At 35.2% G+C, this 26560-nt stretch overlaps 1 pseudogene across 1 annotated transcript; it reads left to right on the top strand.

The window, feature by feature from the left end:
• Positions 1 to 22320: 22320 nt before the first annotated feature.
• Positions 22321 to 24845, top strand: LOC149530786 (AT-hook motif nuclear-localized protein 18 pseudogene; annotated as a pseudogene). Its single transcript, XR_016358813.1, has one exon. The product of XR_016358813.1 is annotated as an AT-hook motif nuclear-localized protein 18 pseudogene (transcript).
• Positions 24846 to 26560: the final 1715 nt, after the last annotated feature.

Below are 26560 nucleotides of genomic sequence, written 5' to 3'. Positions count from 1 at the left end.
AAATGCGTCTCCAATTATTGCAACTTCTGAATATGCCCTAAATTTTGGCAAAGAGATGTATCATTCCTCACAATTTGTGCATTGTTGTCTTTCAAAGCTTCCTTTCCATTTTTGGATGTAGACGATTCCATTATGAACTAGGGTTTGTAGACTTCAAGTTAAAACACAAAGTAATAAACTCACTTCCAAGAATCTTTTCAACCTTACTTGTTTTCACTTTTGTTGATGGCACATTGTTGAATCTCACAATTTTTTGCAAAAATCACTCTATAATTTGCTTTTGAATCACTTTGCAAGTTCTTTGATTGCTAGGTGAGTGAAAATGATCTACAATATATGCTATATAGTTTCAAATGTTTAAATTAGGTCATCAATAAATGCTTCGTACAATGGTGGGTGCAATATAGCTAGCTTGGTCTTAGCATAAGAAATCAATTAACACAATACCTTCCTTTCATTTTTCAATCAAAACCATGACTTTGTCACCATTACCATTTCCACACTTGTCTTGGTCAACACATCATCTCGGTCTATATGGGAGCCTGATTCACATGACAATACTCGATCACTATAAACACTAGTAATGATGCTCAACATCAATTATGTATATACATACTCTTTTCTTGGTTCTTGCCTCAAACTCATCCTGATACATCTTGATTTATGAAGATGTGGAATTTTAATATATCTTATGTTAGAAACTAGTGTAAAATGTAGCATTCGAATGTAGAGTTCCTTACATACCTTCTTTGCTCTATTAGAAGTACTATGATCACATGATCCATTGGATTGGGCGATCTCAGTTTGACCAATTCCACTACTGCCTTCTTCTTCCTTCTTTCTCCAAGTTTGATTCATCGCATTACTTTTTCATTCTACGTCAACTTTTCATTTTTCTTTGTTATGTTCATTTCTAGGTGTTGGTGCTCGAGTTTTGCAATTTCTGCTTACATGTCCAATCTTGTGACAACTATAGAAAACTAAACTTCCATTCATCCAACTCTTAGATTTACATCTAAAATGTGTCTAGATAAAATTTGTTGCACCATGACCATACTCACCATAGTAATGACAATTATACCATGTGTTGTAATCCCAATTATAGGATTTACCTTGTTTAGGTGCATTCCCTTGCTTCTTGGATATCCAATGAGATTTTGTTTTTTATATGGATTCTTGAGTTATATGTCCATACTTTTGATAATTGTAGCAATGACTTTCAATTCTAGGTGCAACTACTTGCTAGCTTTAGATCTACACTCATGTGCTTGATGTCCTTGCATCTTGTAGTTAAAACAATTACTAATGAATTTGGGCTTAGGGTTTTTCTTACCAATCTTGCTTCTGCAAATGTTTTCTCTGTGGCCTAGATTACCACAATGATAGCATTTAGTTTTGTTCTTAGGCTTTTTATTTCTTTTCTCTCCATTCTTTGATAATTTTCCTTCCTCAAAAGATGATAGGTTCTCGATATAGCCTAGGCTAGATGTGTTGTATTATCTTCTTTGTGATCTCATCATCTTTTCATAATATCTCATAGATTCTTTAGGTTTGTTCAAACTTTCAATGAATTCCTTTTCATGTTTCAGTTCATTCCTGAAATACTCATTCTTAGATTTCATATTTGTAATCTCCACATCCTTTCTATTGAACTCTTAAATTGTAGAGAGCAACCTATTGGCCATATCAAACTGATTTTGAGTAAGCCTTTTCACTTCACTATTCTTGTTTTCAAGTCTTGTAGATATATGATCTTTATCCTCTTCATCGTTTGTTTTCTGTTTAGTCACTTCACACAATCTTACTGAATGGATTTCATGTTCTCTCTTTAGTGTTTTTACCTCTTCATTTAGTGTGTTATTCTTTTCCAATATATTTTCTATTGTTACATCACTTTCATTAGAATTATCATTATCAAGTAGTCCTTGTGTGTCTTCATCTTAATATTTAGTGTTATTTTGTTAGATGGTTAATTCCTTTCTTCTCTTTAAGGATTTCTTCAACTCCTCTCTTGTAGCTTCAAGTTGTTGTAGTATGATTTGTATGTTAAACTTATGGTTCTCAATAATCTTTCTCAATTTATAAGCCTCCATCTCCAAGATCTTAAGTCTCAAGTGGTTAGACTTCTTGTAAGAGAACAAAGATCCAATACCAATTGTTGGAAGTCTACTGAGAAGGAAAGATATTGAGGGGGGGGGGGGGAGGATGGGTGGTGAATAAGGATCCATAAAACTTTTCTCTTCTTCAAACAAATCAAATGCATTCACCTTTAATCCATCTCATATCAACATCATCAATCATATAACCATATGTTGAAATAGATCTAACTATTTATCACATCTATAAACATGAAAGTAAATGTAAACACATAACACAAAGATTTGGTTACCCAAAAACCCTCCAAGGTGAAGGTAAAACTAGGGTGGGGATGACACCCACAAATCTTCACTATTGTAACAATAAAGTATGCATGTTAAGGCTAAAACATTTTGTCACTTCTAGTGATCTACTCAGTGAGGGGTATGTCATGCTAAGAGCTTACAAGACTTACTCAATCTACCTTGATTAAAGGACTTAAACTTACAACTAAGTAAACACTATGTTAGGAGACTTACATAGGCCTATTAGGACCATTCTATTAAGAGATTTACCCTGACTTACTTGCTAGAATGTATCAATACCTAATCCTTCAGTTAGCACTTTGATGCTTGATAATGAATCTCCTCTCTCTAGTTTTGATCTGATCTCCTATATGATAAACATTGTTCTATCCTTCACTGCTAAGTTACTCTACCTGGTCTTTGCTTCTAATAATCAAACAATCAATCCCTTTCACTTGCTTACATTGCAAGAAAGTAGGCCATTGGGCAAAGCAATGCCCATCTCTGAAAGGAAAAGCTAAAAAGACTGCAAAGAAGAGTAAGAAAATTTGGGTTAAGAAAGACCTATCTAAAGATATGGTGGCTACAGCTGAGGGACCTGCTCCTCCAAAGGACCAAACCCAAAAGGGTAGTTTCTCTATGATTGGAATGGAAGGTGCACCCCACTTTGATCTTTCAGCACAGAAAGATGTTTCTAAGGAGGCTAGAAAGATTATAGACCTGACAAAGACTGTTGGGGAGAATATTGTTCTAGTTTTCCCCTCGAAGGAGCTTAATAAGGACTCACCATTGATGGTGACTGAGGGGACTTCCCCTTCTCAGGTTCCCTTGGTTATCCTTGAGATTGTTTGTTCGAAGAGGAATCAAGAAGCTTCGGATAGTCTTTCTATGGAGAATCAGATTTCTATTTCTTCTACTCGAGTTCCTGTGCTGAAGAATAATTCCTTTGTTAGTGGAGTCATTGAGGATATTCTCACTATCTCCCATGTTGAGGAAGCAATTTTGGAAAAGGATAATTCTGAGGACAACTGGACAACAGTTGAAAAATTTTCTAATGGTAGGAAGAAAAATAATAAAAAAGAAGATGAGGATACTACCCCAGTAAAAAGAAATAAGGGTTCGAAAGTTGATTTGAAACCTATTAAGGGTAAGTCTGGTCAATCTAAGAAAGGTGGAGCCATTGTCAAGAATGGTGATGTTGGCTCTTCTCCTTCTCCTGTTGGTAGATGTTTGAATCAGATCATAAGAACAATGGAGGCTATTAAGAACATTGCATATGGTAGTCAGAGAACTATCCTTGACTCCAAAAATTTTGTTAAATTATGAAGATCATTTCATGGAATATAAGAGGGTTAAATAATCCTCACAAACAGGAAATTTTAAGAAACATGATTAGGGATAATAGACCTGACATTTTTGTTATCCAGGAAACTAAGATGCTAAAGGAGAAGGAGGAAGGTCTTTCTATTTTTAAGGGGGGAAAGATTGTTGGTAGTGATACTGATGAAGCTTCTGGAGGCTTGGTTGTATTTTGGATTAATAAATGGATTCAAGAGGATCTCATCTATCATAGTAGAAATATGATGAATGTGTGTTTTGTTAATACAAAAGGAAACTTTAGTTGGGTTCTGACTAATGTTTACACCCCCAATACCAAATGGGGAAGGAAGGCTTTGTGGGAAGAAATTTCTTATCAAAGAAATTTTTTTGCTAAGGATAAGTGGCTAGTGATTGGAGATTTTAATACCCCCTTAAAGGATTCTGAAAAATGGGGAGGTAATCAAACCAACTTGGATAATAGATTAGATCTTATGCATTTTATTGACTCTCATATGCTTCATGACATTGAGTTACATGGGATTGAGTTCACCTGGACAAATAGGAGAATAGGTAGGGATCTTATTCAGGTCAGATTGGATTGGGCTCTTATTAGCAATGAGTGGATTTTGAATTATAAATGTTCCCTCAATGCCTAGCTTAGGGTTGGGTTGAATCACTATCCTATTTTCTTCCCTGCTGACCAATGCATCTTCAAGAAGAATTTCCCCTTTAGATTTGAAAAAATGTGGACCCTACATCCTAATTTGGAGAGTCTCATTCAGGAGTGGTGGAACATTAATGTTGAGGGTACTTCTTTGTTTAGAGTGGTAGCTAAATTGAAAAATGTTAAGAAAAACATCAAAATCTGGAATAAAACCACCTTTGGTAACATTTTTGAGAACAAAAACAAGATTGTGGAGGAACTCAAAGACATTCAAGACAAGATTCAAGCTTATGGTTATGAGCTAATATCTAGGGAAGAGGAGAGTGATAAGTTGGTTGAACTTCATGATATTATTACTAAGGAGGAAATGTCCTAGAGACGGTGATCCCGAAAGGTTTTTCTTAAAGAAGGTGACAAGAATACCAAGTTCTTTCATATGACTACCCTTAACCATAGGATGGTTAATAGAATTTCCAAAATTAAGATGGATGATGGAATGACTAATAATGAAGATGTTATTAAAAGGGAGGCCATGTTGTTCTTTTCCAGCTTGCTGCAATGTGACCTTGTCCTCAATGCTGAGAAGCAGAATTTGTTCCTAGACTGCATCTCTGAAGCCCAGAATTCTTTTCTTTTGTCCATACCTTCTATGGAAGAGATTTCTAAAGTTGTTTTCTCTTTTGAAGTTGATAAGGCCCTAGGTCCTGATGGGTTTCCTCTCCTACTTTTTCATAAATTCTAGCATATTATTGGTTCTGATGTTTGTAATGGGGTTAAGGATTTTTTTGGCTCAAGAAACCTCCTTAGAGAGCTTAATGGTACTTTTATTGCTCTTATTCCTAAGAATCCGAGTGCTGATTGTTTGGATCAGTTTAGGCCTATCAGTTTATGTAATTCTTTTTATAAGATCATCTCCAAAGTTTTGACTCTTAGAATTCTCTCTATTCTTCCGGTTATTATTTCTAGATAGCAAAATGGTTTTGTTCCGGGTAGATAGATTTTGGATTCCATTATATCCGTTCAGGAAAACATTCATTCTCTTGTGGTTTCTAAGAAGGAAGGGTTTCTTCTTAAGCTTGACCTTTCTAAAGCGTATGATAGAGTTGACTGGAACTTCCTTCTAAGGGGGTTGGAAGCTTTTAGCTTTAATAAGAGATTCAGGGATCTTATTTTTTTGTTAATTTTGTTCGGCTTCCTTCTCTGTGCTTGTTAATGGATCCCCTTCCCCCTTTTTAAAGGCTTCTAGGGGCCTTAGACAGGGAGACCCTATTTCTCCTATTCTGTTTATTATCTTGGTTGAAAGCTTGGGAAGATATGTTAATAATATGGTTGTCAAAGGAGACTTTGTGGGTCTTAGTTCGTCTTCCTCACCTCTAGTTTTCTTGCATCAGCAATTTGTAGATGATTCTATTGTCATGGGGGAGGCCTCAGTGCATAATGCAAGGAATATTAAGAGGGCTTTGACTGACTATGGAGATGCTACTGGCCAAATCATTAATTGGAACAAAAGTGTGATTTACTTTATCAATGTTAGTGAAGCTAGACAATTAAAGATTAAAAGGATTATTGGGTGTGAGAGTGGTTCTTTGCCAAGTACTTATCTGGGGTTACCTATGGGTTTATCCCCTCCTGGAAGCTTTTGGAATTCTTTGAATGATAAGATTCATGTCAAACTTGCTGGCTGGAAGGGTTCTCTCCTCAGTCGGGCTGGGAAGGTGATTCTTTTGAAATCTATTCTTCAAAGTGCTCCACTTTATGCCTTCTGTGTCTTTAAGATTCCAAGAAAGTTTGCTCTTGCTATTGAGAAAATTCAGAAGACCTTTTTGTGCACTGATATGGAGTCTAAAAAGAGACTCCCTCTTATTGCTTGGGAGAATGTTTGTATTCCTAAGGGGAAAGGTGGGCTTGGGCTACGAAGGATTTCTACTATGAACAAACTTTTACTGGCTAAACTTCTTTGGAGATGGCATAAGGATGAGGGGGAATGGAGGAACATTTGGGCGGATAAATACAATTCAGATAACTTTGATTTTCAGCATTTCCTTTTCTCTAATGTTGATCAAGGGGGATCTCAGATATGGAAGAATGCTAAAAAATTTAAACATATATTAAGGAAAGGAGTTAAATGGAAGGTTGGTAATGGATTGAAAGTCCTTTTTTGGGAAGACATTTGGATTTTGGATCACCCCCTTTGTGATGACCCTAGATGGAATGGGTTTATGGTGCAGTGCAAGAATCGGTTTGGAACTTTGGTTAGTGATTACTGGAATAATGATATGTGGGTCAATCTTCTTAGGGTGGACTTGAATCTAGTGGAGCTTGCTAAATGCCTGAATGTTTTTTGTTTGAATCATGAAGAGGATGTTCTGATTTGGAAAGATGATCCTAGTGGAGAATACTCCATTTTGTCTACCTACACAAATTCTTTTGAGGATCATGATGTACCTTGCTGGGCTACAGCTTGGGTGAAAGGTATGACTCCTAAAGCTTCTTCTTTTTTGGATTCTTTTGCAAAACAAAATTTTAACTCTTGACAATCTTAAGAAGAGGAGGTTTTTCATTGTCAATCGATGTGTCCTCTGCAAAAATGATGGGGAGTTGGTGGACCATATTATGCTCCATTGCTCCTTTACTAAGCAGGTTTGGGATTTTATTTGGAGTTTGATGAACATGGACTAGGTATCCCATGCTACCATCCAGTTGTTCTTTTCTTCTTGGAGAGATCCTTCCAAGAATACTTTAATTATCAAATTGTGGGAACTTATTCTTCCTTATCTTTGTTGGGGTATATGGAAGGAACATAATGACAGAATCTTTAGAGGGGTGGAATCCAATCCTACTCAGGTTTTCCATAAAATCAAGGTCCTTTTGCATGAAAATATAAAAAATTGTGGTAAGGGGCAGCAACCTTTTAATGAATGGGATGCTGGGGTGATGAATAACTAGAATATCAGGAATATGATTTTGAATACTAAAGATCCCAACCCTAGGGAAAGTGCTTGATGGGACTACCCTCTAACTAATTGGTTCAAAATTAACTTTGATGGGACCTCGAAAGGGAACCTAGGCATTGTTGGTTGTGGAGTGATGATTAGAAATTCTAATGGGGACTTTGTTGGTGGTATGGCAATACCTTTGGGTCATCAAACCAATCATGTTGCTAAAGCTTCTGCTGCACTTTATGGTATTATTTATGCTAAAGATCTGAACTTGAAGAACATTTGGATTGAAGGTGATTCCCTCAATATTATAAACTACTTAAAAAAAAATTATCCACCTTCATGGACCATTAGTAATATTATGTCTAAGGCTGGTTATATAATTAACTCCTTTCAAAATTGCATTATATCCCATAATTATAGGGAAGCTAATGGTTTAGCTGATTGGGCTTTGAATGTGGCATGTTGTAATGATCAAAAAATCATATGGGATTCATATGACACTTTACCTGTTGATGGCTGCGAGCATGTTAAGTAGGACGAATGGAAATCCTAGCAAAAATCCTTTAATTATGATGTTGTCAGAGAATTATGATTTTAACTCCTTTGGAGTGAGGTGGGCAATTATTTTTAGAAATGTGGGTAGATCGCATGGTTTATGGGTTGCCTCTTTCTATCCGTGCTTAGGTAGTGGTATTCCCAAAGTTTTTGGGGGCTTTCAGTGCTTGCAAACCAGTGCTTTTATTACAGAGATCATGGGAGGTAAGAGGAAACAGGTCAAATCGCCTAGCTACGTGGATTGGAAGAAGAAAATCGAGGTGTGGGATATCCTTGGGCGTGGCAATTTTATTGGTTACATGGAGAGACTCAAAGGTAACAACCCTACTATTATGCACCAGTTTGTGAAATCTTAGAAGAATGGTTCTGTTTTGGTCGAGAACCAGAGGCTAGAGGTTACAGAAGAAATCATTACGGAGGCTACAGGTTTGGAGTTGGATGGGATGAATTTCTACAGGGAAAGGAAGATCTCAAATAAGGCAATTGATGACTTTGTCGAGACCGAACAGGAAAGAAATCGACTAGTTAAAATAGGTACTTCTTATTTTTACCCTGCTTCTATGTCTCGTCTGTGATGGTTTGTGTTCTATGTTATTATGGAATATCTGATTTTGGATGGAAGATATACAAAACTATATGGTTACCATTTTGTGTTGGAAAATCATTTTCGTCATGACATTAGGGTTAATTTTCCTTCATACATGTTGTAATCTCTCTCCAATTCTACCCTAGCTATTCAGCATGACCTGACTGGTGAACATGTTTGTCATGAAGGATTAATGGTTTTGATTATGAATGTGCTAAAATCTTTAAAAAATCCCAAAACTTAGAAATTTTAAAGGGGAAGATCAAGATACTGAAGGAAGTATTCAGGAAAAGGGCTATGACTCTAAGACACAAGATGAGGCAGAAAGGGGTCTGGTTAGTCCTAAAAGAGGTTCGAGTGGTAGCACTAAAAAGAAAAAATAGAGTGTTGAGAAGGATGATTCTGATCGAGAGAGGGAAAGTGATTTTGTTGATGAAATTGTTAGAGAACATGCAAAAAATAGGGGATGTAGCAAAGGGAAGGGCAAAGGTTGTATTGATGAGAGGGCTTCTCCTCTGTCGAATGATGAGCCCCTTGCTAAACATTTGGAAAGAAAAAGAAAGTCTTTATGGCGACAGGAAAACAAAAATGTGAAAACAAGGATTGAGGCTTCCAACTTTATTGATGATTGTGAACAGGGGTCCAAATCTGACAGAGGTGATTGTGTTGGTGGTGGAATTGAGCCCTCTAAAGGCTTATTTGGTAACCCTGGTTCTATATAGAAGGACATTGACATTCTTAAACATAAAATGGTGTTGTTGAAAAAAGAAATGGAGCATCTTAGCAAGATGGCCAGAGGGGAAAGAACATTAGGTCAACATATCGAGAAGCTCTCGGAGGTCATAGGTAATGCGGAAGAAGTGAAAAATCTGATGCATAAGATCCTTGTGTTGGAATCCAAGTAGAAGGTGATGGACAAGGACATTAGCAGTATCCAGGGGAAGGTGTCTAAATTTGAAACTAGGCTGGGTAACATGGATAAACAACTTAGACAATTGGGGGATAACATGACCAGCTTCCTGAAAAAGAATGAGGCAGATAAAGCTCAGGTTTCTCCCCTGGGGGCAAACTCTCAAGGTCCTCGCAAGCATACTCGAGCCAAATCAAAGAAGATGGAGGAAACCACTAAGAAGGATGAGGTGAATGCTGCTGCTGAGACTATTCATTCTTTGGTGGACCAAGCTGTGCATCTGATTAATACTCCTTAGCTGGTTGGTTGTTGTTCCTTTGCTGGTCTTTTGTTGTCTTTTCTAGCAATGTTGTCTGTGACCTCTTTTTTTTTTTTTTGAGGTCTGTTTCATGTTATTTGTTTGTTCTCTTTTCTTGATACTTTCTTAATACTCTGCTAATGTAAGGTTTCGGGTCCTTTAAAACCTGTTTTTACATAATCAAAACAATCAAACATAACATTTTTTGCACATACAATTCTCTCTTCGCTCTATCTCTTTTGTCTCCATGATTTAGTGTTTAGACCCTCCTTAAATAACCAATTGGAGAAGGTTCTAGATCATAATCAAGAACCCAATTTCTCCCTTTTGTCACTTAATCCTTTCATTTTTCTAATTGGTTACACTATCTTCATATGGATTAATGATCTTTGAAAAAACACGTAAATAAATCCTTAGTTGTCCCAAAAATCATTAAATCATGTATACAAGTCAGCGAAAATGGTTTATATAAGTGTTTGTGCCATTCCAAAAACATATACTAAAATTGATTTAATCGACACATGAATACTTTGGCACTCAGTCATGAATAAGACTAATAATGTCACTCGTCTTTTAAATGCTCCACACTAACTATGTAACTCAACATGAACTAACTCTATTTAGCTTGGTGTCTACTAACTTCTGTCCTACTCAACATAAACCATCACTCTGTACATACTAGGGTGCTTAGCAACTAAAGACTTGCTTGGCTCAAACTGGAATGTGAACGAGTCCAAATACATCATTTGGCCTTCATTGGGTGGCTCAGTTGCAGTGATGATCGACCAACTCTACCTAGGAAATGACTAAGTGTTTGACACTAATAGTCAACATGACTTTGAGATCAACAAAGAAAATACATGTTATCAAATAAACATTAAATGTATTTAATCAACTTGATATCTTCACACACAATTTTTTAAAGGTTAATATACTAAATTAATTATAAAAAAATTATTTGACATAAAGTGATATAAATACAAGAACATAAAAAACATATGTGGTCATTGATTTTACTGTAAGGATATAAAAATGATGCAAGGTTATAGGGTGATCCCACAATAATGGGTTCCACTTTTTGACCAATTTTGACACTGAAATCAATATTTTTGCAACAAACGTCATGTTCAAGTGACTATATCTCCAAAACTATAAATAATTTCAAGATGACATAAACTAGTGATTTTGAATACTTTGTTCCTACTTTGTAACTATATTTTTTAATCTTACAAAAAAATTATTTATGTCAATTTTTTTCTATCTCCTCCGAAAAGTGGTACATAATAAAATTCAATATTTTAAAGAGTGACAGTCCGTTTGACACACATAACTTTTTTTCTAGAAATGATAATGAAGTAATTCTTTCGGCGTTGGATTTGTAACATCAATATCCAGTATCTACATTTGGTTTGATTTATTTTTGTTGAATATTGTATAGTTTATGAAGTTTTGAAGTGACATGAACCGTAATTCAAACATACGTTCTGTTTGACACAGATAATTTGAAGTAAATTTATCATAAACCTTTTTTTTTTTTTTTGAATAGAAAGGTATCTCAATAAACCAGTGCCTCCATACTTTTCAAAAAAAAATTGACCTAATTTACTAATTTTCCTGAGGTGTCAAAGTCAGTTGATGTTCAATCGGTAATGAACCTATAATGAGTTAAACTCATATTTGAAAGTCTTAATGATTAAATTATGTATTAAAATTATAGTCGTTGGAAAGCTTGCTCTGAGCAACACATTTTGACATTTTTTATTTTATAGTAGGAGATCATTCTCATGCAATTATGGCAGTCAAAAGAGCAAAAAAAAAAAAGAAAAAAAGGTTAAAATTTTTGTGATTTTGCATGTTCGTGCAAACAGGCGAACACGACGTTCACGCAAACACGTTTACCATGTTCGCGTGAACGTATGTCCGTGTGAACATGCAAATCATGTTTGCGTGAACATATTTATCACATATGTTTGCGCGAATATACGAAATATGTTCGCGCGAACATGATTAAAAAAAAAGTTCGTGCGAACACAATAAGTGTGTTCGCGCGAACATATGGTAAAATCAATTTTGAAATTTTGAAATTTTTTTCATTTTTGTTCGTCCCACTAAAGTGGAACCCATTATTGTGAGTTCACCCTACATTCAATGTTCATTTACAAATTGCATGTGAAAAATATATTTGAAATTTTTGAAATGAGAGTTATAGTGGAATAGAAGTAGATGAAGTATCGAGTTGCTTAAATATATGTGATATTTTTTATCATCTATATTTGTTCAAAAGGCATTGTGAAAGAATACAAATTGGTATATAAAATTTGGAAAAGTATTTTGGTAGCAAAAAACTTTTATTAAATGCATTCGAACGAAATTCAACAAATAATATATTACCTTTTACAAAATTTGTCTACCTTTTCTTTTTCTTTTTCTCACTAAGGTCATATGTGAATGGGGACATTATTCACACTCTAGAGATTTTACATGAGAAACTGTCACAAAATGTCAATCATGTTCTTTCTTTTGGTCTCATATTAGTTGTCGCTTTTGGAAGTGACAATCATTGAGATTTATGTATAGTCAATGTTCATGCCAATCTTCATAGCAACATGATTGTTTTTCCCTTCAGTATTGTTGTTATTGGAATTATTTTTGAATGATCTTCGAATGGTAGTCCAAAATAATTATAAAATTCAACCATCAAATACATCAAATGTTTTGGTTGAGCATTGTCTTGTTTATAGACAATCTTTCAAAAATTCCTAGGGTTGTATTTACAAGACTTGCTTGTATCCAACTAGTTGAAGTCAACATAATCCTTAAATCCTTACAAATTAACAACTCCAAATCAAGCTCATCATTAAAAAACAATCGTCTAGTATATTGACATCTCCTACTTTTTTCGCAACACTACATGTAATAAGATGCTTCAATGAATACAACATTTTCTTTATTATGAATTAATGTTTTCATTTTTTTTTCGATGAATATAACACTAGGCAATGGATAGAAGAAGATGAAATCGTTGATATTTTGCTAAAGCCCTATTTAAAATAATATTATCATGATACAATATTTGACTAATAGAGGGCATCCATATAAATTAAATAACATATAATTTAAACCGAAAATAACAAAATTTAATTTTATTGACAATAATTACTAATAAATCAAATTGATTAATTAAGATAACAAAATTTCCACCAACCTAAATAACTAAATATTGTTTGGAAAACCTAAAACAACAAAACGGAATCTCATCCCCAATACTCCAAAAATAATTTGAAAGTGCTCAAACCTTAACTATAATCTTAAACAATTATCAAACAAAACTAAATTAATCAAAACAATAATAGCATTTTATTATTATAATCATTGATAGGTAACAGGTCAAAGCCTAGATTAATTATTATGATTTGTTGAAACTAATTATTATTATGTGTTAAGCTCGAGTAGGACTTGAACTCAAGACCTCACACATGAGAGGCTCACAAATTACCATTATAACATTTTTTTCCTAATAATAACATTTTATTATTATAACTCAAAACGTTTTCAATTTTTTTCTGAAAAATATAACACTAGACAATAGAAAGAAAGAGATTTCAAAATCATTGATGTCTTATTAAAACTCTTTTCAAAGTAACATTATCCTAATGCAATGTTTGACTAATTGAAAATATCCAAATAAATTTTAGCATTTGATCTTCCTGATCTACATAGTTTATAGTCGAAAACAATAAAAAAAAATTGAAAAAAAAAAAAAAGTTTGACTTTGTTTTGTCTTTAGTGCATTTTGTTTGAAGATTACCCTGTCTCTTTACTTTTAACCCAAAATAACAATACTTAATCTCAATGACAATAATTACTAGCCTTAATATCAAACTGATTAACTTAAAATTTCCATGAACCTAGATAACTAAATATTATTGAAAACCCTCAAACAAAACTAAAGTTCATCCCCTAAAGTGCTCAAACCTTAACCAATTATGAACCAAAACTTAGCCAAACCAATCAAAACATCCATCCCGAAGACCCAGGTTCGAATCCCCTAAACACAGCTCCCCAAACCCGCGACTGCAAAACTGCTGACTGGTCGGAAAACCAAACCCAATCCAATCCAATCCAATCCACTCCAAAAAGCTCCCACACGGGTGCCATGAAAATCTTAAACCCATTCAAACCGAGGTCGCGGGAATCCAAACAGGAATTTACTCCTCCAAGTCATTCAAATTGATGATTTTATCGGCACCCAATTCAAATTGATGATCTTAACATCACCCAATTCAAAAACCCAAACATGAATTTACGTCACATTTATAAAAACCAATTGAAGGAAATGGAAAGAAGAGGAAAATGGGAAAATGAGAGAGAATCCGGGGGAAATAAAGGAGGGGTCTGACAGGGGAAATAAAAAAACAAAACGGCCATGAAGAGAGCCCGGCATAGGCGGGACAAGCGAAGGAAAGCAACACAAGCGGTTTTAAATGAGATTTGCAGGTTGTGACAGAGATGAATAGAAATTGTTTTTAAAAACAAGAGTCTTCTTTCTCGGACCGGCTGTTTGACCCGTTCAAACCCAGACTTCCGCTAAGATCGGGGTGGGCCCCCGTGTGGGTCCCGCACCTCACTCCACCTGCTTAGTGCCCGAGATCCGGGCCTGACTCTCACTGACTTCACTGTTTGTTCTTTCAACTTCCTTTTGTCTTATGTTGGCCTACTCTGGGAGGTCTCAAATTTGATGGCCGTTTTTCTCAGATGGTATATGGCAATTGGAAAGTTTATTAAAGTATGGTATATGGCAATTGTAAAATTTATGTATTGCATGGTATAGCATGTTAAAAATATTCATGTGTCTTTCCTAGAGTATGTGCTAAGTTTTTAAGACAATCTTAGGTTCCATTTGTAAGTCAAATCTTCGTCCTGCAATGTTTTGTGTTGTTTGTCAAAAGAGAAGACTATCTTCTATCCAGAATGTACCGGTGCCCATGCCCATATTTCAAAGAATGAAAAATACAATAGATTTTCATGAAATTGGAACATTTATGTATTGCATGGTGTAGCATGTTAAAAATATTCATATGTCTTTTTGTAGAGTATGTGATAAGTTTTTAAGACAATCTTAAGCCTCATTTGTAAGTCAAATCTTTTTCTTACAATATTTTGTGTTGTTTATCAATAGACAAGGCTATCTTTTATACAAAATAGACTCTCTCTTTTTGTCTTTGATACATTGTGTTTGGAGATTAGTTAGCACCCTTATCAATCTCTATTGATGCACATAGTTATCTTCTCCTCCTTGACACTAGAATCCACCTTTCCCTTATGTCATCTTTTTAGTGTTTGTTGAGTTTGCAACTTGTCATTTTTTTTGCATATTTTGAACTCTCTCATGTTAATGATAAATCATGGAGTATGATATGAAATGTTGATGTTGAAAAAATGATACACAATATGTCCCAGAAGCATACCAACATGATCATGGATTGTGGGAACCTATTTTCCTTAATTTATTAGACTCAACCATTCATTCGATCCAAAATCCCTCCTTCTATCCTCGGTTTCTTCTCTCTTTCGAATTGGCTTCATTCCTTCATTTATGCACACTCTCTGTACTCTTAGTACTAATGAACAATATTTCTAAAGAATAAGGGATATCGCATTCCATCCCTTCTTCACCATTTTCCTAGTAGTTTCATCTCCCCATTTCATATTTTGAACCTCTTGTCATCGTTGTTTATTCTCTCTCTTTTCACTAAGTACTCTTGTGCATGAGGTTATTTACTCAAAAATTATTTTTCTATGATCTTTATTTTCCTCTTCAATATTTTATCTCCTAATCTCAAATAAATATCAACTTACCCAACCTTCTAACCATGTGGAAATAGGAATTGTTTATGCTCAAACCAATTTCTCTATGTTTTTCGTTAATTTCTTCCACAATCTTATTGGAATCAACATCACACTCCTCCAATGGGATTTCTTACTACTATTTTCCTTACTACTCACCACCCTTCTCCAATCTCTACTCACCCATTCAACAACATAAATAATTCCATGCAAATTTGAGGATTTCCAATCCTTCAAATTCACATACATTCTCTACTTCAACATAACCAGTAACAGTTTGATAAAAATCTATAAATTTACATATTCCTCTTCTAATAAATCATTTTGGACTTCTTTATTTTCACCACACTGCCTAATGTCTTTATGAAAAATTAAACACATTGTTCCAAATCATCTCTTGGTTGTAATAACTTCTTCACCCCTAGCTGTAATCTTTGGCTTTGTATCTATCATTGTTCCATTTTCCTTCTTTTCAAACTTTTTATTGCATTCTTATTCTTTTGGCACCAATTGTGCCCATAAATCGACACCATTATTTTCAATTGTTACGACTCCTAGTGCTTCCATTTTTGTAGCTTCTTCCTCTTGCATTTGTACTTCTACTTCAACATATGCCTCTATATTTTGTATCATATCCTCTTCTCATTCTGCATTTTGCATGCCAACACCATAACATGTCTTGACTATCCATATATTTTTTTTCATTAGTCCATCCATTTGCCTCCTTAAGTCCATTCCACCCTCGTAATTTTACTTGTTTTAAACTTTCAAAACTGCCTATATTTGATGTCCTTATTTCTATAATTCTTTGTCCTTATTTATTTTTCACCTACAAACCTCTACAAATCCATCTCCCACTCACACATATCATAATCATTGTGCAATTCCTCATCTCTTCTGCAAAAAAATTATACAAAAGTGAAAAGCATCATTATTTGAATCATCTAATTTGTGCAATTTGTTTACCTTCCATTTTGCACATGTTCCCCATCTCAAGCTTTTGCCAACTTGATGTTGTAGCTATTTCAATCTTCTCTTTATGCCCTCTATGAAACATGTTCATACTACAAATTCATTCACTTCTTCACCCACAAATTCAATCTTCTCTTCACATTTTCCACATGTTCTTTTAGTGACTTCCCACCACTATGTCTTCCAAAATTATATCACCTACCATCATATGCTTGTCTACCCATATTTTTCTTTTATTACTCTCAAGTTGTTGTCTCTTAAATTAGACCACCACTTATTTACAATCCTTTTAGGTAGTTTAGTAATGTTGATTAACAAATCAACCATAAAAATGTTTGAAAAGTATTAGAGTAAAATGCTTGCAAAACTAACCCAAAAAAAATTAGGTTGTTTTGCCAAACTCTACAAATCGTTAAAGAGTGTACTATATAGAGTGATCAATCCCCACATACTAACACACTACAACTTTGTCTTCTTGTGTTCTCCTTCTCAACAGTCTCTACAAATTGTTTACTTGTCCCTTCTCTCATCACCTTTAGGGTCTTATCTTTGACCTTCATTTTAAGGCTTCCCATACCTGCTAATGCATCCTTAAGTGTACCTCCTTCATGGACACTTCCCTCTCTTCTTGAATACTACTTTTGAGTGTTTCTTTCTACACTTTTTCTTCTCTATGTTATTTCTTGTCCCTCGTCTTGTTCTCTACAATGAGGACTTATTTCACCACTTCTTGTGTACATTCCATTCTTGAAATATTCTTTTTGTTCAAACCCTTCATGATTTTTCTCGTAATCTCATCCTCAACTCTTAAAGACACCACATTTTTCCTTCCTCTTTTATTCACTAGCAACTCTATAGGTCTTTACACTTTCTTTCTCATTGGCAAAACCGATGCATAATCTTGGATTCTTTCCTCAAGCAATTGCCCTACCAAAACCTTACAATTCTTACCTTCTTTGCTCTTTTATTTCTCTTGCAAGATTTTCTTATTGTCTTTCCATATTGGACACAAAATCTTTCCTCTTGTCCTTATTTCTAAGGATTTCTTTCTTCATTTGCTACATCTTTATATCTCTACTTTTATTTTTTGGTACCCTTACAATATGCAATACACAAATCTTACCAACAATTAATTAATATCGAATTATAATTTTCACACATCTTGAAGATTGATAATCACACCCAAATTCCCTGTCCAAGTATTTTGATTCTAATATCACTTTATAGAAACATTCCTCACAACCTCAAGCACATACCAAATAACTTTCTCCTCATAAGTGATGGAAGGTTAAATAATGGTACATAAAGACCTACATTAACAATTGACTAAATAAAATTCAAAACTCAAGTAAACTCTAAATGGAAATATTTAGGGTAATAATTCATTTTCATCAGCTAATTTCCAATAAACAAAGCATAGGTGGGTCATTTTATACTCCAACACAAAATGATGCAAACAACTACAAGGGGGTAGTGTTGTTACTCAATAACATATATAAATTAAATTAAATTACATAGATGACACAAATATTTAAAAACTACTTAAGAAATCCTTGATGTCATAGATACTTCACACAGTGAACCATAAATTATGTCAATTGCATGTCTGGTACTCACAAATATAAATCTAGTAAACTATGTGCCAAGTCTACAATCAACCTAAAGCCTCATTTGCAAGTCAAATCATCTACTTACAATGTTTTGTGTTGACTATTGATCTTTGCAGATGCACACAGATCTCTTGTCCTCCTTGACACCAAACCAAACCATTTTTTCCATCTAGAATCTCTCCTTCCATCTTATGTTTATTATCTCTTTCATAATGGCTTCATTTTTCTCTATCCACACTCTTTGTCCTCTAAGCACTACCGAACAACATTTCTAGATAATAGTGTGTATCACATTTCATCCCTTCACCAACATTTTTCTACTAATTTGATTTTCCCATTTCATATTTTGGACTTCATCCTCTCTTCCCCTCTACTCTCCCAACTTTTCACCAAAATATGCACCAGTTATCATTACCTATCATTCAAACCTTACCCAAAATGAACTACATAACTTTTTTTTGAACAAAATGCCAATGATAAATAAGAAAATCTGATTTTTTTGTTGATGTTTTTGCATCATTAACACTCAAAAACATTTAACTATACAAATTGTAGATAGCTATTACTTCAGCCTAGAATTTGATGGTATATATAGCTTTTTTTTTACTATTAAAATGTACAAGACAACCTAAAAATTTATTATACCATATGGAATAGCATATTCTATTTTTAATAAAATCATATAGGAGAAGTGTACTAGTAGTAGTATAGCTAACTTTGCACACCCACGAGATTCTAAATGAAACATCAAATTTTGACAAGTTTTTTGTAGTTGTCTCCTTATCAGATTTAAGTACTTATTGTTATGGCATCTAGGTAGTAATGAGGTACATTGTAAGATCCATTATGTGCAAAAGGGCTATAAAGTGATCATTTCAATTTGCCACTCAATACCTACTTAAGATATCTTGAAAATTATACAATAGAACCACCTAAGAAGTTGTGAATACTTATGCACACATGCCTTGCTAGTTGTGCATTATGGGTACTAATAATGTCAGTACTTATGCAGACATGCCTTGGTAGTTGTGTGCAATGTGTACCAATAACGTTGTACAACTCCACTAATCATAGTCTTTCCAATAATCATGCATACATGCCCCACTTTTTGTGCACTTTGGGTACCAATAACATTGCACAATTTTTCCAATCGAAGTCTTGTCAATACTTGTGCACACATGCCTTGATAGTTGTGTACTATGGGTACAAATAATGTTGCACAACTCCTCTAATAGAAGTCTACAAATTCTAACTACTAAGACGTACAATTAGACGATTATTAATAAGTGCCAAATCTATTAATAGATTTTTTAGTTGTCATTTTAAAATCTGATTAAAAGTTAATAATTAGATAGTTCAGTCAACAAAGAGTGACTAATAATTAAAATATAAACACAACTAGTATTCTTCCCCTATAGGACCAAATTACAATTAATACTTTCTTATATCTTCCAAAAATAATTGAAATGACCAAGCTGTCATAAAATAATTCCAATCATGAACAGGGGTGCCCGTCAACTTCAAGCTCTTACAACTTGATTTTACTACCCATCCATCTATTCTTCTTAGAAATTACGTACCATCTGTTGTTTTTCTCTTTTCACTCCTCATTCACTGTACAAATATAATTGACATGGACGTTCTTTGTTCAGCTTTTTCCCGGGCCTTTTCTCCGTACAATACTAAATTTCCCTGCAACCAGTTTCTTTTTTGATTTGAATGGGATCTTGGATTATCCAGCTTTTGAAGAAATTTTGATTCACTGTTTGATCAAGTACTGCCACACATTTATCCAAAAAGATCAAAAATCTAAAATGTCACTTTTCTTTTGAATGCGCCATCTTTGTTTTGGCAATCATGGATTCAACTCTGTCAATGATTTTTCATTTCTCTTCTTGAGGTTTTGACGATTGTTGTTAATGGTTGTGGGGTGTACGAAAGAGAGGAAAGGATTTAATGGAGGTTGGGTTTGGAATAAGTTTTGAGTTTTAGGAGTGGATAGACTATAACTTGGTTGACAATGATGGAGGACGTCTCATGATTGAGACTTTTTGTTACCCATTACAGTATGTTCAGTGTTTATCCCCCCTTTTCTCTATATTTGTCTTTACATTGATTTTTAGTCATCTACAATGTTAGATTGTGTAGTTCAGGAGATAACATCATGTTGATGTGAGTGGATTCTAAAGATCATTTTTTTCTATAGTAAATTAGATATCTAAACTATTAAAGGGTATATTATGGTTTAATTTGATTGCGCTTTAATAGTTGTGTAGTTAATTTGAGTCAATTTATTGGTATCTTAAAAAGATACGGAAATAAATAAAAGTAAAAAGTATTAGTAAGTTTGAATTAAGATTAATTATTGCTATAGTAAAGTTCGATATCTAATAGTTTGAAGAGTATATTATAGATTTACTTTGTACTTAAAAAATCTTGTTTAGATAAGATATTAAACATCACAAATAAACAAAATGTAGGAGCTAGTGATTTGAACTATAATTATGAAGTTGGTAATTTTATTATTAAAGTACGAGTTAGCTAATTATGTAGTTTAATTATGACTCAACTATATAGTTTGTTGAATAAACTTCATTGATTTGGAAAAAAACATTGCAATCCAATCCAAATCAAACATTACAATTTACTAAAGTATACCTTAGTAAATTTGACTCAAAACTATGCAATTCAAGAATGATGTAGTTAACTAATGATTCAACTTTGTATCTATTTTAGTCATATTTGTTACCATGTAGTAAAAAACTATGCAATTAGATCCTAAATCAATCATCATAATTTTAGAAAAGTACCCAAGTTATTTTGTTAGACTCAAAATTACACAGTTGGATGACTTGGATCACTTAATTTTACTCAAAACTATGTACTTGAATCATGTAGTTAAACTATGTAGTCATATTCATCCACAAGTAGTAAAAAATTATGCAAATAAATTATGAGCAATTCTTTGAATCAAACTAATCATCAATCACTCAAAATTTGTAATTCGATTCTCATCATAGATCATAATTTAGCACGAGAACAAGTCAATGAGAGTTTGCCTCACTAAGTATATTAAAGATTTGAAAACTGTACTATTGAATTATGAATGAGATTACCTTCCCTTCATTTTTATAAGGTCACACTAATTTTCACATAGTTCTTTTCTGACTAAAATCATAAATAGTTTAGACCAAAACACTACAAAAATCATATTACTTATGACTAAAGACCTTTAACTTAGCTGTACATAGCAGAATTACTTCTGATTTAGATTATGTAATAATTTTTACATCGACAATGTTTACATCAACATTTCCAATCACACTTACCCATCTAAACCAAAACAATTTAACCATATTACAAAGATAAGAATTTCAATTTCAACCAATTAAAAATTGAATCTTGGAGAATGGACGGAACATGATAGATTTTGAACCAAACCTTAGGCGACTCAAAAACCTCTGATTTGAAAGCAAGTTTCAAAATTTCCATTACACACAGGAACCACATTGGCCTATTAAACATTGGCTTGACTTTCTCAGTCCATGCTTAACAACTTCCGTGAACTCACAGAAATCGGCCAAACGATAAAAACTATGTCATAATCCTCACGATCCAATGCCAAAGCTTGAAAGAAGCATGCATTTGAAAATTGAATAAACAAAACCCAAGAGACGGATAATTTAATCTTCAAAAGATGCTGCCAAGCAAGCAATGAAGGCGACAGGGGGGCGGACCAAGCTGTGAAAAAAAGGCCATCACATTAAAAAAACAAGGAAAGAAAAAAATTTATGTTACTTAGTAATCACAAATTCTGATCAGATTGGTGTGTGATTAAAGATAATTAATGGGGGGATTTGCATGAGAGTTGGCACCCACTTTCTATCTCTTCCCCAGGCACGGGATGCTTTCATTTTAGCCGACAACAAAAAGGATGCTCTCTGCCATATTCGCTCACAACTATACCAGAGATTATCAAAAACCAGACTCATACAACTTCTCCGTCAGGTAACGTAGAAAAATTTCAAGGGGAGGAGGAAGAAATAAGAGGGGCGGGAGAATGGGAAGTTGATAGAGACAAGCAGGGCCCCATGCACCGACCCCATGCCCCACTTGCTCATGCGCACGCTGTCCCATTCTTCTTGACCCAACCCTTAACCCCACATTAACCCCACCTTCCACTGCTTAAGCCCTTGTTGCATTTCACTTCCTCCTATATTGGACCTACTTCATGCCTCTCCCCAACATTTCTTCATCCTTTCTTGGACTTTCTTTCCATGTTCCTAATCATAGGGCTTGACTGAGGAACCCAAGCTGAAAAATCCAGAGGATTTGATTGAGAGATGAGCACCGATATAGATTTTTTTGGCTCATGAAGTGATCTTGGTTGAAAGAAAACGAAGCCCAAATTGGTCTTCTTGGTAGAAGAAAAGGGAGCCCTACTTCAAATTTGATCTCAAGTTCAAAGTTGAGATTGTTTTCTTGTCGGTAATTACAGGCAGCAGCTGAGGTCTTTCGCTCAAAGGAAAAACAAGAAGCCCATGTTCAAAGTCAATATCTTTTTGATCAAATACAGGTAGTACTTGATCACAGTTGGGATCTTTTTGCTTAAGCATTGATCTTGATAGGAGACACGGGAAGGCAAGGTTCAAAGTTCAGATTATTTTTTACTCGAGAATTGATCTTGAGAGGAGGAACAGGAAACAGGAAGCTGACCGCGTTGAGATCCTTTGATCAAACATTGGTCTTGGTAGAAGAAAGAGGAAGCCCAAGTTCAAAGTTAAGGTATTTTCAGCTCAAAATTTGATCTTGGTAGAACAGGAAGCCCAAGTTTAAAGCTCAGGCCTTTTTTCGATCCAAAATTTGATCTTGCTTATACAAAGAGGAAGCCCACGTCGAACCTTGAGGTTTTTCTCGCTCAAATTTTGATCTTGGTATTGAAAGAAGGCAGCCCAAGCTCAAAGTTCAGGATCATCTTCCCTCGAAATTTGATCGAGTGGTGAAAACAAGGAAGCCCGTTTTCTGCTCAACCTCAAGCTCAAAGACAAGATTCTTGACCTCAAAATTTGATCTTGGTGCAAAAAGAGGGCTCAACTTCCGAGTTCAAGTTCAAGATTGAGATCGAAGTTCATCAAGGTTAGGATTCTCTAGCTAAAAATTTGATATTGGTTGAAAAAGAGGGCTCAGTTTAACAGTTCAAGCTTCAGATTGAGATCAAAGTTCGTCAAGGTTGAGATTTTTTCCCTCAAAATTTGATCTTGGAACCCAACTTCGAAGTTCATGCTCGAGATTGAGATCAAAGTTCGTCAAGGCTGAGATTCTATCTCTCAAAATCTGATCTTGGGGTTCAACTTCAAAGCTCAAGCTCGAGATTGAAATCAAACTTCATCAAGGTCAAGATTCTATCCCTCAAAACTTGATCTTGACATAAAAAAAGCGCCCAAGTTCAAGATTCTGATCAAAGCTTCCATCTTTTATCTTCATGGTGATGAAATCCGCGACCAATTGAGGATCATGGATCCGAATGCGGCAGCTTCAGCCCAACTGGGTCACGGCCATTCACTACCACCTCCATTCCAAACGCGGGAACTGAATCTCTCGGAGGATGAGACCAGTGGGAACAACGGACTGAACAAGGGCAAGAAGAGATCTCTCTCAGACATGAACAACGACAACAACAAATCATCCGGCGGAGAAGAAGGCGATGCGGCCAGAAAAGCCCGGGGAAGACCCCCCGGATCAAAGAACAAGCCGAAGCCGCCAATAATAATAACGAGGGACAGTGCAAACGCCCTGCGCGCGCACGTAATGGAGATCGCCAATGGCTGCGATGTGGGGGAGAGCGTGGCGACATTCGCACGAAGGAGGCAGCGGGGCGTGTGTATTCTCAGCGGCAGCGGAACCGTGACCAATGTGACCCTGCGCCAGCCCGCTGCCCCTGGCGCAATTGTCACCTTGCACGGCCGCTTCGAAATCCTTTCCTTGTCCGGCTCCTTCCTGCCCCCGCCGGCGCCGCCCGGGGCAACTGGGCTGACCATCTACCTTGCAGGCGGGCAGGGCCAGGTTGTGGGGGGCAGCGTGGTGGGCGCTTTGGTGGCCTCCGGACCAGTGCTGGTCATGGCGGCCACCTTCATGAATGCCTCATACGATCGCCTGCCCCTCGACGATGAGGAGCCCCAGTTGCAGATTCAGGGCCCCCCTCAGCCTCCCATGGGCCTCAATCCTCAACACCAGCAGCATATGGCCGACCCCTCGTCCATGCCCATGTACAACATCCCTCCTAACTTGTTGAACTGCCCGCTGCCTCCTGATGCTTATGCCTGGGCGCAAGGCCGACCTGGACCTTACTGAAGAAAAGAAATTTTAATAGCGTCCATGAGACCAGCAGTTCAGGGAGCTCAGAGACCAGGAATTGCATCGCTGCATCTTCATGTTATTCTCGATGTCAGCTCAGCTTTGATGGAATTGGAATTGAATTAGCGGCAGCATTGGCAGAATCTCCGAGGTCGGCATTTGTGGTAGATCATAATTCTGTACAAATCATACCATTCAGGTGGTGTTGCTTGTGCTTTATTATTATTTTCTTTCTTCTTTCTTCCACCGACTGATGATTCAAAACTAGGTTTAGTCAGTTAGCTAGCTAGCTTTAGCATTAGCTTTAACCCATGATGTTTCATGATTTATGATTTTGAGAGAAAGCTTGTATTTCTTACTCACTCACACACTCCCATGAAAAAAAAGGAAAAAATATTCTTATGTTTTTTTGGTTTTCATGAATCAGCTTTCAGTTTCTATTTCTCCGCTTATGTTTGTTTGTTTAATGCATTCTTGTCTGCTCTCATTTGTGAAATCAATGGCTTTGTAGTAGGAAGTAATTTACTTTCTGTTTTTTTGGCTTTGTAGTAGGAAATAATTTACTTTCTGCTTTTTTTGGATGATTATATTACTGAGTGCCACCTGAAATGTCGATTAGAGAAACATACACAACAAATATGAAGGTCGTTCAAAATGTCAATTGGTCATGCACAGCAAATCTAGAAACAACTCAAAAATGTTAAATGGAAAAGCATACACAACAAATCTAAAAGCCACTTGAATCCCATTAAAAACTCATACCTTTTATAGATAGAGCAGGCCAAACTTCAAACAAAAGCATCAATTCAAATTGTTGATTAGAAAAATATACACAATAAATCCAGAAACTATTGCAATCCAAAAAAACTCATTTGTATTATAGATAGAGCTGGCCAAACTTCAATCAAAAGCAGAAATTCAAAATATAGATCAGAAATACATACACAACAAATCCAGAAACTACTTCAATCCAAAGAAAACTCGTATCTATTATAAATATGGCTGTCAAGCGAAATGCCCATTAGAAAAACATACATACAGTCAAAATGTCAAAAACTTATATCTATTCTAGAGCAAAGCTTGCCAAACTCAAAACAATAGAATCTACTTGAAATGCCCATTAGAAAAACATACACAGCAAATCCAGGAGCCATTAAATGCATTACAAACTGATACTTTGATTCCTAGACTAAAACTGGACTTTGATTCTTAGATTAGAACTGTTAAACAGTGAAAATTAACTTATTTTATCAAGCTTAATTGTCTTTTAGACTAAAACTGTTAAATAATCAAAATTACCTTATTTTATCAAGCTTAATGTTTTCCTAAATATGTGATATTTAAGAACAGCGGAGAGAAACAGACAAACTTATACAAAAGAAACCCTAATACTAGGGGTAACAGTAACAGAAGCAGCCATGAAGAACATTGCAAATACTTCTAGGTAAACTAAAATTTTCTCAGTTTGGGTTTCCTCAAAAACCTGCAACAAACGTGCACTACACGGGGATTTTTGCGTTCTTCTGGTAGGACGTGGTAAAAACTGTTTATTTTTGTGTTGGATACTGTGCAAGGTACTTTCACAGAAGCTCCTCGTATTCTTGAGCTATGAATGCAGTTTTTAGTTTACCTATTTTAGGGTTACAATTCAACTGACCTATCCCCTATTGACTAGTGTTGGCATTTAATGCCAAATCCATACGACTTTTGACCAGATTTGACTGCTACAATTAACTGTCAGGCATTGCATTACTTCTCCCATACTCTTTTCTTTCTTTCTCCATCACCTCTGCTTGTATTGTGTACTTTCTGTGCTGATTTCTGATGGAGTTAAAGAAGAACATAGACCAAAAGTTCATATCCACAATCATACAGATATGTCAGGAAATGTCTACATCGTTACATCTCATGTATTAATGGCGTTGGTCTTTGCTGGGTTTTCTGTCACGACCAAGTTGAAAGATTAATGGGTTTAAACAGTGATAACAGTCTAGTGAAGAAAATATATTCTTCTTCATGGTTGATAGATAAGGAGAGTGTTTTTTTGGGTGGTTTAAACAAGATTGGAAACACTTTTGAGTTCATTTTGAATAAGAGTCATGAGATTGATGGAATCCTCTT

This window comes from Cupressus sempervirens, chromosome 11 (genome assembly GCF_028749045.1).
Source record: "Cupressus sempervirens isolate cs-2001-9-10 chromosome 11, ASM2874904v1, whole genome shotgun sequence".
NCBI lineage: Eukaryota > Viridiplantae > Streptophyta > Pinopsida > Cupressales > Cupressaceae > Cupressus > Cupressus sempervirens.
Note: the sequence above shows the minus strand (reverse complement) of the source record. Positions and strands in the feature narration are given on the sequence as shown.